The following is a 20,063-nucleotide window of genomic DNA, read 5'->3' as shown; positions in this document are numbered from 1 at the left end:
ACTGACTAGTAGTATTAGCATGTCCTGCACAGAAAGTAGAGCTCAGAGACTTCATACAGATTTCAGTCACATTTACATGCCAACAGCAATGGCATCAAACTGAGATGTAGACAAGCTATAATTAATGGTACTAAATTATTAACACCCAAATACTTTTTGAAATACGATGAATGTCAGCCCCTCTTAATGATACTGTGATGTGGACAAATGTCACTGAATTTAATAGAGGTATCTGGTGCCTGAGGAGAGTTACCTTCTCATTAGCCCTGTTGAGGTCTGCAATGAGAGCATCAACATTCTCCTGCAAGACTGCACAAAGCTCAGACCAAGAGAATTTATCGAGTATGCCTTCTGGTTGTTTTATGAGCACACAGCCTGCTACCAAGTGTGAATATAAGGTATGAAGGAAGGTTAGCTTCTCCTGCAAGAAAAAAAAAAGATAAATTAAACGCTTTGTTTTGAAATACAAAACATATTGCAAAGAATTTATTATTAAAACCAAACAGAAATAAAAATAATCAATTTTCAGGTATTGACATTCAGATGATCTTCTTCTCGAATGCTCAAAAGCAATCATTAAAAATAATCCTGGGAATTGTCTGTACTTAGTATTCAAAACCAAATCCTGATTAGAAGCCAGAAAACCAGGACTCTGACATAGTACTGCTGCTGCTGAGGATGTGATCTGAGCAAGCTCCTGCTTGGGTCTTCGCTTCCCTAGTTCTAAACACAAGGTATATAGACTACAACTTTCTAAGACCTTTGAACTGGAAGTGAATATGGTAATTCTATAATGTTATATTTACATTTTATTAAATGGATTAACATATATTTTGGTTGGTCATGGAGCTTGAACTTGTGGCCTGGACACTGTCCCTCAGCTCTTCAGGTCAAGGCCACAGTGTCACTTTCAGTTTTCTAGTGGTTTATTGGAGATTAGAGTCTCATGGGGTTTCCTGCCCAGACTGGCTTTGAACTGCAATCCTCAGATCTCAGCCACCTGAGAAGCTAGGATTACAGGTGTGAGCCACTGGTGCCCAGCTTCATAAAATATATTTTTAAAGAGTGTTATTTAACACTTACGAAAAACAAGTTATATCAACATCTGTACTTTATATGTTCAGAACTACTTAGCTTTCTCTCTACTTTAGAGATTTCTACAAGAAAGCTATCCCAAGTCCCTTAGGCAAAGCAGACAGTGGCATGAAAGATAGGAAAGAAAAGCTCATTTGTTTTCCCCACTAACAAGTTTACATAGTATTTGGCAAACTAAGCAACTGAAACTGTTTAAATACTACAAAGCACCTGGTTTTAAACAAAACTGAATAGCTACTCAAGACATATTTTCAAAAACATGCAATTGAAAATGTTTTTAAATATCTTTAGAACTATATTGTTGAATGGCCTAAAAAGATCTCCTATTCCCTAGAAGTTATTATAAAGCTATCTTATCTTGAACTCATAAGACTACTAATATAATATCAAATTACTTCCTTTATAAGGTATTTCACTTACAGTCCCAAAGCACAGAACTCAAGGACAAAGCAATTGTGAAGTTGCCAAAATGAATATTTTATGTGGATAAAACAAACTCTTTCAAGATAGCTTAACATATCAGGAGTAAAAAACTTTTCAAAGAACAAAAATGAGGAAGAAAAAAAGAAATTCTTCTACATTAAAAAAAAATTTAGCATAGGCAAAAGTTGGTAATTAGAAATTATAAGGATAATTTTCCTGTTTTTATATATATATATATATATATATATATATATATATATATAATGTACATAATTCACCTTATATACTACTTCACTTTTTTCCAAAAACAAAAATTTAATCACACACACACACACACACACGCACACACACACACACACACACACACACACACACACACACACATTTTTGGCAGTATTGTGGTTTGAACTCAGGACCTCATACTTGCTAGACTGGCATACTACTTAGCCACACCTCCAGTCCTTTACCATTTGTCACTGGTTATCTTTTTAGGAGAGTTTCATTTCCTGAACAGGCATGTGCCTGATCTGCCTACTTTTAGCCCTCCTATTCTCACTGGGATCACAAGCCCATGCCAATGCATCCAGTTTGTCTCCATGTAAACAGAATGTCTAGATCTTTTTTTCCTGGGCTAGTTTCAATTCACAATCCTCCCATTCTCAACCTCAAAAATAGATAAGGATTAAAGGCATGGGACATCAGTGCTCAGATACAAAACTCACAACTTTTAAATGGAGCCATAATTTCAAGTTTTAGTTGAGAAATATGTACAGTGCAGGTAAATATTGTTTAGCACTTTTAACTGGGTTCAGACATACAAAAATCTTATTAAATATAACTACTAAAATACAATATTCAGGCATTAGAATCTTGCTCCTCCATGTGATCATGTGATCATTTTTTCCATGTGATCATTTTTTTCCATGTGATCATGTTCATCATCAAGGAAGTTTATCCTCAAGGATAATTAATTGTGTTGCTATTTTGTCCTTTCTGAGTGGGCTGTGAAAACTCAAGCATGATAATGATCCATTTGGCATGAAAGAGGCATCACAAGTCCAAAATCAATTCACACATGTTGAACCCAACCACAATGCTGTAGACATGCTGACTTTACAGTGCAGTCAGGCTTCTCGTTTCCTTTACTTTAATCATTATCTGATGTATAGAAAAATTCCAACCCTTTCATATGCACACAATTTAAAACCCAGACTGTAAGAAGAGTGGAAAGAATGCTTCCTTTTTACTCTCTTGGCATTCATGTTCATATTTGTTACAGTAATGAGTTCAATATGCAGGACAACTTGAGATAAAACAGTTCTATCAGCTATACTAGCTCTATGTCCCATGTGCAAAAGAAACTATAAAGCAATAATGCCATTCACATGGACTCATTCAAAATATTAAAATTCTTTTTGTTATTGACATATTTTATAAAGTTATTAGTAAATGAAACTTGATAATTCTCCAGAACATTCAAATAGTTATAGTTTTCTGAAACTTTTTTCTAAATTTTTATTAATATTCTATAATTAGAAACCAAAGAGATGTATTATTAAAGCAGATTTTTTATTTCTATTTTACAAATTAAAAATCTGAGATGTAAAAATGACTAAGCTGTGTGGTTTATCCATAGCCAGACAGTTTGTGAACAGAAATTATCAGGATTCATGTCCAAGTCTGTATTTTTTTTCTCTCCACCATACCAAACAAAATTATAGAAATAAGAATTCTGTCACTGTCAAACAGAAAACCTTGAAAGGACTGTTAGAAATATAGCAGGTAGTTTCCGGAAGATGTGGTGGCCGGCCCTCGCTGGGCGTCTCCCGGCTTTCTCCTCATCCTGGGGTTCGGGGTGTCGCCGCCGCAATCATGATCTCCTTGACGAACACCCAGAAAATTGGTATGGGCCTCACCAGGTTTGGAGTTTTCTTCCTGTTCTTTAGGATGATTCTCTTCTTTGACAAAGCCCTATTGGCCATTGGAAATATTTTATTTGTAGCTGGTTTGGCTTTTGTCATTGGTTTAGAAAGAACATTCAGATTCTTCTTCCAGAAACATAAAATGAAAGCCACGGGCTTTTTCCTGGGCGGTGTGTTTGTGGTCCTTGTCGGATGGCCTTTTATAGGAATGATCTTCGAAATCTATGGATTCTTTCTTTTATTCAGGGTTTCTTTCCAGTGGTGATTGGCTTTATTAGAAGAGTCTAGAAGGGTCTCTCTTAAATCTGCCTGGAATTAGATCATTTGTAGATAAAATGGGAGAAAGCAACAATATGGTGTAAACACACCCAAGAAGACTCGTTTAAAATATTGTTATTTATAAAAACAAACAAACAATAAAAACACAACAGTCCTTTGAAGAATCTTCAGCACAAAGTTGATGACAGGAAATAGCTTGTTACGTGCTTTCTGGAAGTTTAGAAACTACCAAGCACCAAGGAGAAGCCACCTTTTAATCAAGTTATCTTAAGAACTTCAGCTGGGGCAGGGCAGAGTGAAGTCTGTTACGACTTTCTAGAAATTTCCACTAGCTGTGAAACACAACCATCCATCAAAAATTGATGGCTCCTGTTACTTTTGATGTTCTTTTCGTATTATTATTTGGGTTTTGCTGTTGTTGTTTTTAAGATTCAAGAGCATCATTTGTTGTTGTTTTGGTCTTTCTTCTTTTCATGTCCGATGTGTTGGCAAAAAAAAATGTTTCCCTGTGCACTGAGTCTCTTAACCAAGGGATGGAATTGGGTGACATCATTTTCAAGGAGAACCCCACTTTTGCTATCAAAATCTCTTTTTCTTTTTTCCTCTGGAAACCAGGTTAAAATAAAAACTTGTGGTTTTGTATATTAATGTTCTCAAACCAGCAAAAAACCCCACAAATCCAATCTTTGCTGGAACATCTTAGAGTCATTGGTTAGTAGGTTTTTATGGGGGGGATTTTGTTCCTAAATTAGAGCTATCTCAGTTATAACCATATTATTTGTATGTATCATAATCCCACCAAAGCCAGAAGCATTCTAGAACATGCTATTGTCTGTTACACCCTTGTTCGACTGAATCATTTCTTTGTCGAGAAGCTAAGTGATGTGGAAAGCAAATGGTTTTTCCATGTCTTGCTGTCATTTCTTGTCTTTTGTTTTTTTCTTTAATCTGTTGCTTCCAAAATCCGATAATAGCCCAGCAATCGTAATTCAATCAACTGACTAAATTAATTGCTGCTCTTATCAAATTAAATGCCTAAATTAAAATAACGTGGATGGTTAAAATTGGTACCATGTTCTAGAACTTAACAACTGTTTTCAGAGGTCTGTCTGTGTAATCTTGAGTTTTCCCTCATGATCAGCATTTTCCTGTACAAATCAGCTCACTCTCCAGCTACAAGTTAGTGAAGAAAATACCAGAATTCTCACATTGAAGTTAAAGTGGCTATGGTTTCTTCAAAACATCATACTCAGAAAAATAAAAAACTTAGTGTTTCGTTTAATTTCTTTCTCCATCATTGATGGACGATAGTAAGGATTTGCTTAATTGGACAGTGGTAGATGTAGTGGCAGATTTCAGAGTACATTTTAACAGCCACATTTTGATTAATTGCTTTACCGCTAACGATGGTGGTATTTATTTTTTATTTAACCCTCGCAAAGCATTGACTGCAGGAGAAAAATAACATCCCAATGGAAGGCTGTGATATTTATTTGCCAACAGGTCTGCACAACGTTAGCCTAGCATTTGTTACTGGTAGTTCCATTGGATGCACAGCATTTCTGCACATTACCCGTGAAGCATTGGTTTGCATTGAAAAGGTTCATTCTCGTGGATTTTCCTGGTGTGGTTGGTTCTTGTAATTTGATTTTATGATAGAATTGGTGAGAAAAAAAATGATGGAATAAATGGAGACTCCTACCTCAATTGTTCATGGAATACTGACAGATGGAAGGCTGTGTCTGATGTTCTTCAAAAGGTCATTGCATTACTTGGAGAGTGTCAACTCAATCGCGTTTGAGCACTGATTTCGACAGATGTGTATGGGCCGTGTTTCCAGAACAACATCTGTTCGCATGGAAAAGCCATAGCATCGGACTCCACTACACTGTACAAGCCTCCTCTCCCACCGTCTTACTGCAGAAAAACATGGCTGGACTTAAAAAGATCTGATCTTTTCTAGTCCTTATGAAGACCCACAAAGGGGCAAGTGTATGGCGAATTCCATGTGAGTTGGGCCTCGAAGCTGTCCCCGTTTACTTTTGCTGTTGTTGTTGAGAGACCAGGATTCGAACTCAGTACCTGACGTTTTTTGCTCCATTGGCTGGCGCTCTCCCTCTCCATCTGTTTCTTAACTCAGAATCTTAGTGAGACTCTTTTATTTTTTAAAAACCCATTTCCCCTTCCTGTCAGGATTGTCCCTTCCCAAATCGACCCCGTTTGAGTTTGTGGCAAAAACAAACATATGTTTGGATTCTTTCAAGACCGAAGAAAAGATCTAATGCTACTTTAGCCTTAAGAGTTTCTGTTTCTTTTTTTTTTTTTTGCCCTTATCAATTGTTATTCCTGAAATACTGCTGTTTTACAAAAAAAAAAGTCTCACAGTCAGATGATAAATAATAACAATTGAATATTGTAAATACATTTTGTCTTACCTCTCAATAAAAGGGTACTTTTCTATGAAAAAAAAGGAATATAGCAGGCATTTGATAGTCTAACTGATAGAAGAACCAAGCCATGTTACTGTTCTCACTAACCAGTGTGACCTATGCATTATGGAATAACTGATTTTGCAACTGCCATGAAGATTTCAAAATACTCAGCACAGAACTTTTATAATTATCACATAGACAAGTAAAAATAACCATTTGATACATAAAACTGAGATGAGTAAAAGGTCTTTCTTAGCCATCTGTCTCAGGTAATACCTCAGTGTCCTGGTACAAAGCCTGGGAAAGTTACTGCAGTTCACCTTCACATTGGGCTGCTCGTGACTTTTCATTCTCCCAAAAGTGCAGCACATTTTGTAGCTCTAATTTTAAAGTGGTTATTAAAGCTTCTCGGTCTCCACATTTAGTACGCAAATGACTTAGCTCTTTATGGACATCAGTCAGTTTATCTTGAAGTTCCTGTCAAAGACACCAAATAGAGAGACACTCCAATATCTTTATTCTTAAAATACTACTGGACCAAAATGCCAAAAATATATAATGAAAAATTTCAAAGCATAAATGCAAAAGAATCAAGTACTTGCATATAATGCTAAACATTAAGGTACTTTACTGAATGTTCTAAATATACTGTTTTTCTCAAAAATGAGAAAATCTGCTCAAAATTGTACATAAAGCATTAGTAAGATGTCCTATTCCAAAAAAGCTCACTAAAAGGAGTTTAGCTTTCAGTTCATTATAAAGATGTAACTTGGTGGTTAGAAACTTTCAATAACATTTTTAAAGTCAATCTCTTTATATTTAACATAAGAACACTTATCTTCTGATGGTACTTCAAATAGTAACAGAAATCTCAAATACGTGGCATAAAACTCTGCTGAACAATTTTGTTCCTTAAACTTAACAAGTTCTATTCAAGTATATTTATGACAAACTCAATATGCACCAATAAAATGCAAATATAACAATACTGAACAAAATAGGAAAAATTCCAAAGATGTAATATATAAAATCATACAGAAAAATTTTCCTGGATATTAACTAGCTGTGGTATCAACCGATTAGTAGGCATAATGTACTGAAAACAATGGCTCTTCTCTAAACTAATAAAAACTGACTCCAAATACAGATATGTTCATGTAAAATATGTTTAATATATATCTAAAAAAGAACATTAGATCTCAAAGCATTTTTGCATCTTTGAAATTATAATTTTGTTAGAGAATACATTTTTCCTGTAGCCAAAGCTTCTTTTTTTAAACTGTATTTTTTCTGTTTGTCTTTTCTTTACTGGGGATCAAACCTAGGGTGTTGCACTTGCTAAGCACGTGCTTTGCTACTGAGCTACATCCCAGCCTAAAACTCTTTTAATGAGAATAAAATTGTTACTTTAATTAGCAACACAAAAGTGTATCCAAATATACTTCTATTTTTAAAAACTATTAAGATATATCTTCAAGTACCTATAAAGTAGTTCCTCAATAACTATATTTACTTCTTAATACAGAAGTTATTTTAAATTGTAATACCTTTATATTTTTAGTGTGAGACTCAATCTTCTGTTTCGTAGAATCAAGTACATTAGATGTCTTTTCCTGAGCAGCATTTATATGGTTAAGCTACACAAAGAAAAGTAACTTTTTATATATTTCAAGTATAGGCAACTCAACAAATAATTGCATAATGATTTTTACCACCTATATACAAATATTTCAGTAGCAGTTAAAAATACTATCAACAATACTTCTTTTGATTAAATCTGTGTAGAATCTGTCAAAAGCTCACATGGCTAAAAAGAAAAGAAAGCATTCAACCTTAAAATGTCAGCTATGTTATTATTGTATTTTTACTAGATATTTGAAAAGATTTTATTCTTAACTATAAACAAATGTAAATTTATTCTTAAAATCCTACTGACTAAAATGCCAAAAGCAGTGGCATCTAAAGGAAAGAAAAAATGAACAGAGAAGAAGATTGTTTTTCTATACATCATGAGGGTATTCACTGGTATCTCACTCCATATGACAACTTTGGGGTCAGTCACATGCAGTCCTGCTGGGAAAGCTTGTGGCAGGTCATCAGTTGGTCCTGCACCACTTGTGATTTATTTTCTTTGACAGTTCATTCTTCTTTCTGTCAGACTGCTCTTTTTGCTTTCTTTGCAGCCACCCCTTGGTCTCCTCACTGTTGTCTCTGGCACTAGTTCAAAACAAAGCACATTACTAAGCCAAAACCTGCTGAGTCGACTTTTCAACTGTGCTGAAGATCATGTGACATTCATCCTCCCAAATAACAATTCACTGTGTGTAATATGTTCCTAGTTACCATGCAGCTTCGAGGCCTAGGCCTCAGAAGAGTTTCATAACTACTAACAATACAGGTTATCTTGTCTCACTGGGAAAGACTTAGCAATATTTTTCTTCATAGAAATTTAATTATTTCAATGGTCACTTTCTTCTTTGCTTTTTGAACACTTAAAGCTTATTTTGAAGAAGACTCACTTTTCCTTCCATGTTCAGCTTAGCTAACTAAAATAAGCCTTAACCAATATAATGATTTTATGGCCTTCAATTTATAAAAAAGAAAGATAAACACTAAAACTGCTGTTTCTAATCTTTAGCTAAACACTTTTGTTTTGCCTACTAATTGTATTTAATGTAATTACTTCATATGCTAATTTGACAAAATATAACTAGACAAACTCTTTAATTTTTTTATTTATTTATTTTATTTTTTATTTTATTTTATTTTTTTAATTTAATTTTATTTTATTTGTGAACATACTGTACAGAGGAGTTACAGTTACATGGGCAGGATAATGCATACATTTCTTACCAAGCATTGCAGCCTCCTCCTTTGTTTACCCTTCACATCCCTTCCCAGCCTCCTCCCTCCCCCCCTAATCCCAATCCTTCTCCTTCCCCCCCCCCCAGCACCAACGTTGTAAAGCTCGTTTTGGACATGACAACTTGTACTTCTCATTGTTACAACAGGTCCTCATTGTTACAACAGGTCCACCTGTATCCTTAAACAACTGGTTTTTCCCCATCTCCTCCACAAGTTATACTGACATCAAATATAGTGAAAGCAGGGGTTATACTGTGGGGGAGGGACATATGAAGAAATGTTCAACATCCCTAGCCATAAAAGAAATGCAAATCAAAACAACATTGAGATATCACCTCACTCCAGTTAGAACGGCAAAAATCAAGAACTCTAACAACAACAGATGCTGGAGGGGATGTGGACAGAAAGGAACCTTACTTCATTGTTGGTGGGAATGTAAACTTGTTCAACCACTTTGGAAAGCAGTATGGAGGTTCCTCAAAAGACTTCACATAGAGCTCCCCTATGACCCAGCAATCCCACTTTTGGGCATTTACCCTAATGTTTACAAACAAGACCACACTAAAGCTACCAGCAAAACTCTTTAATTTTTAAAGCATGAATTATAAAACATTTTAATACCCAAGAAAACTATCAACTCACACATTAAACAACACAAATGAGATGATAAGTATAAGCATGAGCTTTCTCAATCAGCAAACTAAAAAGCTTCTTGACTACATCAAACACATATTTGTTTTTTAAAAGTTCCAAGAACACTTTACTCCCCTTAGAGAATGAAAACTAAATTATCTTTTTTTAATTAAGACTTTGGTTTGTACAATTCTTAAACTAAAAGACAGACTAAACCTAAATTTCCAATAGCTATTTCACATCATAAAGTATATTAACATTTAAATACAGCATATATTTAGTGATTTACACCACCTTTTATTAAAATAAAACATAAAACATGAAGATCAAGAAGTATCAGAGTCACTTTAACTTTAAAAATAATAGTATGCCTGTAGAGTTACAAAAACGTGAGACACTACTATGAGACACTACTGTAAGGCCATACTTAAAGAAAGAACAGTGACAGACAATTTCTTATTTTTTGTATCTGTGAAGTTGTCAATTCAACATTCACAATCTTTTTGATCTTTGAAACAAGCAAAGGATGCATACTGGTACCGCCCGAAGGCTGAATGTGTGGAGCCAAAACAGTGCAAGTGTTACCTCATTAGATGCATCTTCCAGCTTGTTCTAGTAATCTGTCAAGGTACGCCTCAAAGTCTCAAGGACAACTGAGAAGCTTGGAGGTTTATCTTTGTCCTTGTGAATGCCTAGAGAAAAATATAGGATGAAAACATATATCCTTAAGATGAAAACTTATATCCTTAAAGTCATATTGGCACAAAAACTTAGGAAACAGCAATAGAGATATTACAATGAGATTGAGTTGAGAAGACATTATGAAATATTGAACAGAATTTTATTCTCAGAAATATACCTGCTATGTACCAAGTACTAAATAAGTAGAAAAATTAAAGTTCATAGTATATAAAGTTCAAATTTATTGCTACTTACTACCTTATCAAGATTCATCTCTTTTTATTCCATATCTCCTAAGTAACAGCAGCTTTCATACATTCCTGTTATCCAATACTTATAAGAATAGTCTATACTAACACTGTTTGTATTATATATACTTACTCTGGTCCTTGTGTTTCTGATCAATCAGGCCTTTTATAATATTATTACATAATAATTTCTTTTTCTTTTTTTTAATTTTAAAGATACTGTACAGAAGGGTTACAGTTACATGAATGAGGTAATGAGTACATTTCCTATCCAACATTGTTACCCCTTTGTTTTTTCCCTATTACCCATATCTCACCTCTCCAACTCCTCTCTCGCACCCCCCCCCCCCACCAGTGTAAAGTTCCTTTTCAACATAATGTCTTGTACGTTTCATTGTTATAATGGATCAACCTGTATCCTTGTTTCGGCATTTTGTTATTTCCCTTCCCCTCCCCAAATTAGAAAAATGTGTATAAAAGATGCAGGGCACCAGAATCAAATACAGTGACAACAGAGGACATACCATGGGGGAAGAACACACAAAAGAAAAAAAAATATATCACATAGTACACTAAAAACAACAGGGACAAAGGAAAAAACCTCTTGTGTCCCTATCTTGGGGTTCATTTCGCGTAGCACCATCTTATATGGTCATATTACATAATAATTTCTTAATCCTCAAGTATGTAATTTTCTATTTTCTTAATAAATATTTTAATATTTAAAGTTCTCAAGTTACAATGTAAAATAATAAATCTGCTATTATGAACATAAATCATGTTTCACCTAAAACCCTGAGGGTGATATTTGTTGTAAAAATAAGGAGTATTTGCATATTATGCCCTCAAACTACTTTATTATTTTAGTTTATTAAACTTAGTTGGGTTGTAAATTCAATTTGTTCAGATAGTCAAGGCCATATGGTCAAATAAAATTCAAAATATTATTCAAAAATAACCAAAAACTGAGTTTTTATACAAAATGAAAAATAGTTATTTTATTTTATTGCTCGTGTTAAAAGTATCAAATTTAGTTGTAAAATTTATGAAAATATTTTGTTTCCTTCTATTGTTTCTATTTTATAATCTAAATATTTTAATATACAAGAAACATTATTAACAAAGATATTTTAAATATTTTGTAATTTATTCTTTCAACTATTCTACTGTTTTACTGTTTTCCTACTATTTACTAATTTTAAGACATTAAACATGTAGATGAGCATCAGTGCACTCTATCCAAGTACAGTTTACAATCATATATATTATATATATATATATATATATATATATATATATATATATATATATATGTCAGTCGCCAGTCACCAGTAGCTCATGCCTGTAACTCTAGCTACTCAGGAGGCTGGGATCTGAGTATGGTAGTTCAAAGTCATTGCATTAGTATAGAATTTCATATATACAAGATGAAAGAGTTATGGAGATATAGGTCACAATAATGTGAATACACTTAATACTACTGAATTGTAGACTTAAAATGGTTAAATCAATTAATCTTATAGTCTATGTTTTTGCATCATAATAAAAATCATTAATAAATAATTTCAACTCTACATAAGGAGTGTATTTAATGGTAAAAATTCTTTGGCATAAAAGTTTAAAATACCTCACCAAGGATAGACCCATATCCAACCAAAAATCTTTGCCCAGAGTGAATAAATAAAGTATATGCAATGAAATAAGCAAGTTATTAAACATAATGTATGACCATGTGGTCAAGAGGAAAAGGACTAAATAGATATAAGAATTTCTCCTGTAGTATATATATATATATATATATATATATATATATATATATATATATATATCCAAATATTCTTTAATTTTGTTTTAGTCTTTATTGAATATTAAGATGTCTTGATAATAGTTAACAGCTGGTTGTGATATCATACCTATAATCCTAGCACTGAGAAGTACAAGGCAGGAGTATCATAAATTCAAGATCAACATGGGATACATAGTAAGATCATGTCTAAAAAAAATTTTTAATGACAATGTAACTCAGTTTTTAAGTTATAAGAAATGCAAAGGGAAGCATGACTCAATTAAAAGAAAAATGAACATCAACAAATGGATAGAGGGCTATCCACTGATGCTCTTTGAAAAGAGGTTTTATGTCTTCCATTGAATAAGGAATAGATGCTTCATGTTAATCAGAAACATAATTTTCCTATTATTTATTTGGAAATGAAATGGTTTTAAAAGGTATAGATGAAAAATTGATAAAGAGACTGCAATGGTGATACTACACAAATTTTGCTAAACTAGAATGTTTCACAGTATATACTCTTCTAATATGTTCCAAGTCACAGCTGGCCAAAATAAAAATTAGAATAAAAATAAAAAAAGAAACAAAATATCCAGGCACCGGTGGCTCATGCCTGTAATCCTAGCTATTCAGGAGGCTGAGATCTGAGGATCATGGTTCAATACCAGCCCAGGCAGGAAAGTCTGTGAAACTCTTATCTCCAATAAACCACTAGAAAACCAAAGGGCCTTGTAGCTCAAGCAGTAGAGCATTCGCCTTGAGCTGAAGAGCTGAGGGATAGTGCCCAAGCCCAGAGTTCAAGCCCCACGACCAAAAAAAAAAAAAAAAAAAAAAAAAAAAAAAAAAAGAAACAAGCAAACAACTATAATTTTCTAAAAATTATGATTATAGGAAATGGAAGATAAATATAGACGTTCTGATAGATTCTAGCTAATATATTCACTATATCCATAGTTCAGGCCAGTTCCATCTGTCTTAATTATTTCCACTCTTCATCCAGTTTTCCTTCCAATTACTTCATTCATGAAGAGTGGCCACAAGTCTAGTGTTGAAGGCCAAGAAGGAAGTCTTTTATAGATTCTTTAGCAACTCTCTTTCACAGCAGGAATAGACTACTAACTTTGCTTTAAATCTAACTTACCCACCCATGCCATGGTTAATCATATTTCTCTAAACCTCCAACTTTCTTCTCTAGATCTTACTTCCTTAGCTCCTTTCACAATTGCAATACAAAAAATTTCTTAACTATTATTATTAATTTAATTCTCATCTCTTTTAAAGAAAAACTTGAGATTTTTTTTTTCTTAGTGAAAGACTTTTGTTCTTTTAGGTAACATTTTTTATGGAGTTTTTTCTTTGTTTTTTGGCTGTCCTGGAGTTTGAACTCAGGGCCTGGGTGTCATCCCTGAGCCTCTTTGTGTTCAAGCTAGTGTTTTACCATTTGAGCCACAGCACTACTTCCAGCTTTTTCTGAGTGGTTTATTAGATATAAAGAGCCTTAGGTACTTTTCTGCCCAGGCTTGCTTCAAACCACATCCTAGGATCTCAGCTTTGTGAGTAGCTAGGATTACAGGTATAAGTCACTGGTGCCCAGCTAACATTGTGTTTTTCCTTTACACTTATAATAATTTTTTACTCTTTTCCTTTACATAACTGTATTCTCCTTCTATATTCTGCCATTCAAATCACAAATCTGATTTCAGTGTCCTTGCCATATATAGTCTCTCACAAATTTTAAGCCTATTATCCTATATTCAGTTTACTTGTAATCTTTCTTAGCTTATTTTTTTATGAGTTTAACCCCCTATTAGTAAAATGTGTATTTTCTTTTTTTGTTATTATCTTTAAGTGGTTGTACAAAGGAGTTGTCATTTAACAAAGCAATTATGAATGTAATGTTTCTTGATCAATGTCTTGATCAATGTCTTGTGCAATCCCTTTCAACATTCACACTTACCCCTTCCAACCATCGCTTTCCTTACTTTTCTTAATTTTGTAGGAAATACAAAATAGGCTGTATTATCCCTCCCCTTCTCCTCTTCATTTGTCTATAGCTTTCCCCTTGGCCCCATCCCACCACTGCAATATAATTCCTGGCTAGATCCAAAAGATCACAAACCAGAATACAGGAAAGCCCCCAGCACAAACATGTTCATTACAGCATTATTCATCATAGTCAAGGTATGAAATCAGCTCAACTGCCCTTCAATGAACAAATGGATCGAGAAAATGTGGTATTATATACACAGTGGACTTTTACTCATCCATTAAAAACAATGATATTATAACATTGTAAAGAAATGGAAAGGCTTGGAAAAATTATGTAAGTAAGTCAGGCCTAGAGAGAGAAAAGTTGCATGTTTTCCCACATATGTGAAAGTTAAAGTTAATCTATAAACCTATAGGTAAACAATGTTGGGTTGTATGCAAGTATCTACAAATTTATTAACTGAAATATGATAGATTCAAGGGAGAACTCAAACTCAAATAGTATAATTCCTTAGAAAGGCATAGTCAAAGCCCTACAAAAGCTGTATTTTTTTTGCCAGTCACAGGGCTTGAACTCTGGGCCAAAGCCCTGTTACTGAGCTATTCAGCTCAAGGCACTACTACTTGAGCCACAGTGCCACTTCTGGTTTACTAGTGGTTAATTGGAAATAAGAGTTTCACAGACTTTCCTGCCCTGGCTGGCTTTGAACCCCGATCCTCAGATCTCAGCCTCCTTAATAGCTAGGATGAAACTAAGTCCCAAGGAGGTATGTAATTCAGTAGGAAAATAGATGGGACACTCAAAACTATTCATTGGGCCAGGCGCCAGTGGCTCATGCCTATAATCCTAGCTACTCAGGAGGCTGAGGTCTTAGGATCACGGTTCAAAGTCAGCCCAGGCAGAAAAGTCCGTGACACTCTTATCTCCAATAAAAACCACCAGAAAAATCAGAAGTGGCACTGTGGTCCAAGTGGTAGAGCGCTAGCCTTGAGCTGAAGGGCTGAGGGACAGCACCCAAGCCCAGAGTTCAAGTCCTACAACCGACAAAAAAAAATTCATTGAAAGAGAATTTAATGAAAAGACTAAGACAGAAATGTGGACATGCTAATAGAACCAATTAATATATTATGAGGGACCAATGAAAAACAAGAGTAGAAAAAACAATGTATATGTAAGCCTGAGAGCCACAGGAAGTGTATACTGTCACCATAGTCTAACAAGAGTCACATTGATAAAATAGGGGTTTTTTTGATAAGAACAATAGCTACTGAAAAAAAAAAAAGAATTCCTTCCAGAATGCACTGAAGCAGAGGTGCTAGGACAGACAGACAAATATCCTGATTATTTATTCTCCCACACTCTAAATCTCCTGATGGTGCTACTATTGTCCTAATTCAACCAGAAGCTAGAGGGCAAAGGGGCCCAGGTGCAGAGAAGTAAGCAGAGAAGTAAGTTTTGAAAGGAACAAAGAAAATCAGGCATAAGACAATGAATCCATGAGGATAAATGAATGAACAGCAGGTACAATATATTGGAAACAAAGAGACCTCTACAACAATCCTCAAAATCATTAACCCTGTAAACCAGTCCTTAGTAAACTGAGAAGTTGAAAGGCATGGTTACTACAAGATAAAATAGATTAAAAGAAAAACTTAAGTAAAACACAATTCCTTTTCTATAGGTTTTCTAATAATTTATGTAGCTATCAACAATCTCATTTCAAAATTCCGGGAGACATGACCTCTTTAGTGTTATCTTTATATTCAATTCTAAAAAAATATTCAGCATAACAGTGAAGTACAAGATTTGCTATAGTAACATTTAAACTTTATAAAGATTCTAAACCCTATTAGACACTGATGCATTTCAATTTTTTTTAAAAAAAGAATATCATTGCAAAAGATTAAAAAAAAACACTAGTTTTTAACTTTTATTTACTCATTTGCTTGCACTTGGGACTAAAATTAGAGCTTCATGAAAGCTGGGAAAGTGCTCTATCTCGTGAGCCATTCCTCCAGCCCTTTTAGTGTGTGTTTGTTTTGTTTAATATTTTGTTTAATAGAGTCTCCATAACTTTTCCTGAACTAGCCTCAAAGTCACTGTCCTCTTGCCTTGGCTTCTTCGGTAGATGTAATTATAAGCATGCACCACAATATCTGGCTACCTCCAAAGCCTTACCAAATATAATTGAAAACTGGATACTTTGTTTTTAATGTTAATTTGATATGCTTTGATTTTCCCACCATAACAAACCATGAAATGCTGATGCTTTGGGAAAATGTTAAAATAAAAGCGAAGAAAAATACTCATTAATTTATGAAAATTACTGCTGAAAACACTTGAAGAATAAAGTGCAGACTCAAAAAATAGCAAATTAAATTAGATTTCCAACTGTTCACCAACAGAAATTTATAGATGTAAAAGGTAAAATATAAGACTTGATTAGATCCTTTCTAAAACCTCATGTGCCAAATTACTGTTTGGCTCAATTTTAAAATGTAAGCAATCTCACTGTATACGTCTTTTGAATAAAAAATTGGATCTTAAAACAACTAATTAATTTAAGGGTAACAGTACAGCAAGAAAACTGAAGGCAAAAAAGTACAAATATTAAGTCAAAGCTAGTATAGCATACATATTGGCATAATCACACAAAATTAAAGTAGAACAGAATTCATTTGGCAACTAATGCTTTTGCTAGTTCCCAAAATATTTCTACCTAATAGAAGACTGTTACAGTTCTTGATTATACTATGTAGACTAAAACTCAAACCAAAATATTTTGTCTAAGCACGAGTTTATATGTGTGTATAAGTATGTATATATATATATATATATAGTTATAGTTATATAATCATATATATGACAGTAGAAAATGAATCCAAGATTCAGTTTAAAAAGCAATATTAGAGGATATGCAGTTACAATCTATGTCCTACATAACCTGTTGAATGTATAACCTTTAAGTTGCTGAAGGTTGGCTCAGAATTTGACTCAGTTTGATGGAAACATCTGTTCCCCTTGGATTCAGAACACAGCAAGTGAGCCCTTATCTGTCCAATCATATAGACCCCCAACATTTGTAAATCAAGTTCTGGGAGGACTACAGCAGGTCCACACTCAGTCACTCTTTCCCAGTCAGCTAGGCCAAATTACTTCTGTGAGAACTTCTCTTGTCATGTCATCAAATCAAAACATGTTGAGATGAGGGACTATAAGAAACATCTGCAGAATTCCCAAAATGTAGTGACTTTGGAACATTGACAGATGCATCTGTCATTTTATACCTTCAATTAACCTGATGTCCACTGGGCCGACACAGTAAAACTGTCCAAGATCGATTCCAATTCTTTCACATTATTTTCACATGTCTCTACTAGGAAGGCTTGGTGCTTCTTAGCCTTTTAATTAAGAAAAATCACATATAGTATGATCACATACTGAAAGTGCCATATCTCAGTGTGAACATATATAATACAAATAAGTATCAGTAAGATATTACTCCATTCAAATCTAATAAAATTTTGTCTTAATCATACCTTATTTGGCTTAATGTACAACTGATGTTTCATTAATAATTTACTGAGAATTTAGCACTTCACATTATTCTATACACAGCAAATCTTATCTTCACAGTAAGAAATTTTACAGATAAAAAATTGGACAGATGAATTAAAGGAATACTTTAAAAATTCATGCTTACACCCATATGGCAAACTGCCAGATGGTAGCTGAAAATGAATGCAGTTAGGACCAATTAGAAGCTACTTCACAAGTCAAGTGGTGGTAGTTTGGTCTATGATACTAGGAGTAATGGGAATTCTAGGTGTGCTGGGAAGATACTTAGAAAAGATAATGGCCAGCCCTTAGTGATACTTCATTTAGACTATATTAATTGGATTCCAGTGGATTGGATAATGATAGCTCAAGTGCTGAGCTAAAAGAAGAGAAAAGGCCAGGCACCCTCTGTGGCTCCCACCTGTAACCCTAGCTACTCAGGAGGAGGCTGAGATCTGAGGATCAAGTTTCAAAGCCAGCCTAGGGAAAGTCTCTGAGACTCTTATCTCTGATTAACCACCAGAAAATGGAAGTGGCGCTGTGGCTCAAGTGGTAGAGCACTTATCTTGAGCTGAGGAGTGCACAGACAGCACCCAAGCTCAGAGTTCAAGCCCCATGATGGACAAAGAGAGAGAGAGAGAGAGAGAGAGAGAGAGAGAGAGAGAGAGAGAGAGAGAGAAATCAAGATTAATCCAGGGTTTACAAACTAAAAGGACTAGATGGATGTCAGCAGTTGAACAAAAATAAGAGATACAGAAAAGGTCTTAGGTGGTATGTTTGCTTATTTTCATAAGCAAGGGATATGAATTATGAATTCTGTTTTGGTCAGATACATAAGACACTTCTAGTTCCAGTACAATTCCTATAACTATCAGGTCTTAAATGAGTGAACAAAGAACAAAGTAGAAAAATAGCAAAAGTAGCTAAACATACCAATGCAAAGCCCAGAGGGAGGCCTGATATAAATTTGGGAATCATCTACAAATATTGTCTGAAACTTGCCTTTAGAGTATTTGAAGGAAAGTAAAAGAGGCTAGTACAAATTCTGAAGAATTCCAGCATTTCACAGCAAACTATGAAGATCAAAAGAGGAAAAGGAAAACAGAAAGGTATGATGTCATTTCAAGGAAAGAGTTGTCAGCTATGTCCAATGCCCCAGAAATGTCAGGCAAAATGATGTTTACTGGGCATGAAGTCATTAGTAACTCTGATAAAATTTCACAGTAATACAGTCAACAAAGAATGGAATAAGTAGGAAGAAAGGGTAAGACTCTTGTTTAATAATATGTTAACCTTTAAGTAGGTGTACAAAAGAGTTTCAAATGAACATGTCTCATTTTTTTCTAACCAAGTGAAAGTTGAGTAAGTGGAAATAAAACTTCAGACACCCTTTCTTGGTAAATGAAAACAGAGAAGTGTTTTGTTGTTTTAATGAGAAAAACATATACTTGTTTAAAAGCTAACTAGTAGGGAGGGAAGGGATGGTAGGGGGAAAACAATGGAAGGGGTAACAATGTTCAATAGGAAGTGTACTCATTACCTCACTCATGTAACTGTAACACTCTGTATAGTATCTTTACAATAAAAAAAAGAAAAAAAATAAAAGTTAACTAGGCCAGGTGCCTGTGGCTCACACTTGTAATCCTAGCTACTCAGGAGTCTGAGATCTGAGCATTGAGATTCAAATCCAGCCCAGGCAGGAAAGTCTGTGGGACTCTTTTTTCTAATTAGCCACCAGAAAATGGAAGTGGTGCTGTGGCTCAAGTGGTAGAGCACTCACCTTGAGCTGAAGAGCTCAAGGTCAGCACCAAAGCCCAGAGTTCAACCCCATGACCAACAAAAATAAAATGTAAAAATAAATAAATAATATGAAAATGCTTATTAGACAGACATACTCATGAAATAATGTTTATAAGTAGAGAAGAAATGGAAGAATAGATATTGCAGAACAAAATTACATTATAAAGTACAACAATCTTGCCAGGCATTGGTGGCTCATGCCTATAACCCTAGCTACTCAGGAGGCTAGGATATGAGGATCTCCTGGACAGGAAAGTCCATTTGACTCTTATCTCCAATTAATCATAGAAAAAACCGGAAGTGGTGCTATGGCTCAAAGTGGTAGAGCATTAGCCTTGAGCAAAAGGA

The 20,063-nt window shown here is 34.4% G+C and overlaps 2 pseudogenes; one reads left to right on the top strand and one right to left on the bottom strand.

Annotated features, from left to right (window-relative positions):
* The window catches only part of LOC122111707, a 50,140-nt pseudogene that overhangs the window by 15,905 nt on the left and 14,172 nt on the right, over positions 1-20,063 (bottom strand).
* On the top strand, positions 3,391-3,871 carry LOC122111706 (annotated as a pseudogene).

The sequence above is a fragment of the Dipodomys spectabilis genome, unplaced genomic scaffold, assembly GCF_019054845.1.
Source record: "Dipodomys spectabilis isolate Male_0828 unplaced genomic scaffold, ASM1905484v1 ptg000086l, whole genome shotgun sequence".
NCBI lineage: Eukaryota > Metazoa > Chordata > Mammalia > Rodentia > Heteromyidae > Dipodomys > Dipodomys spectabilis.
Note: the sequence above shows the minus strand (reverse complement) of the source record. Positions and strands in the feature narration are given on the sequence as shown.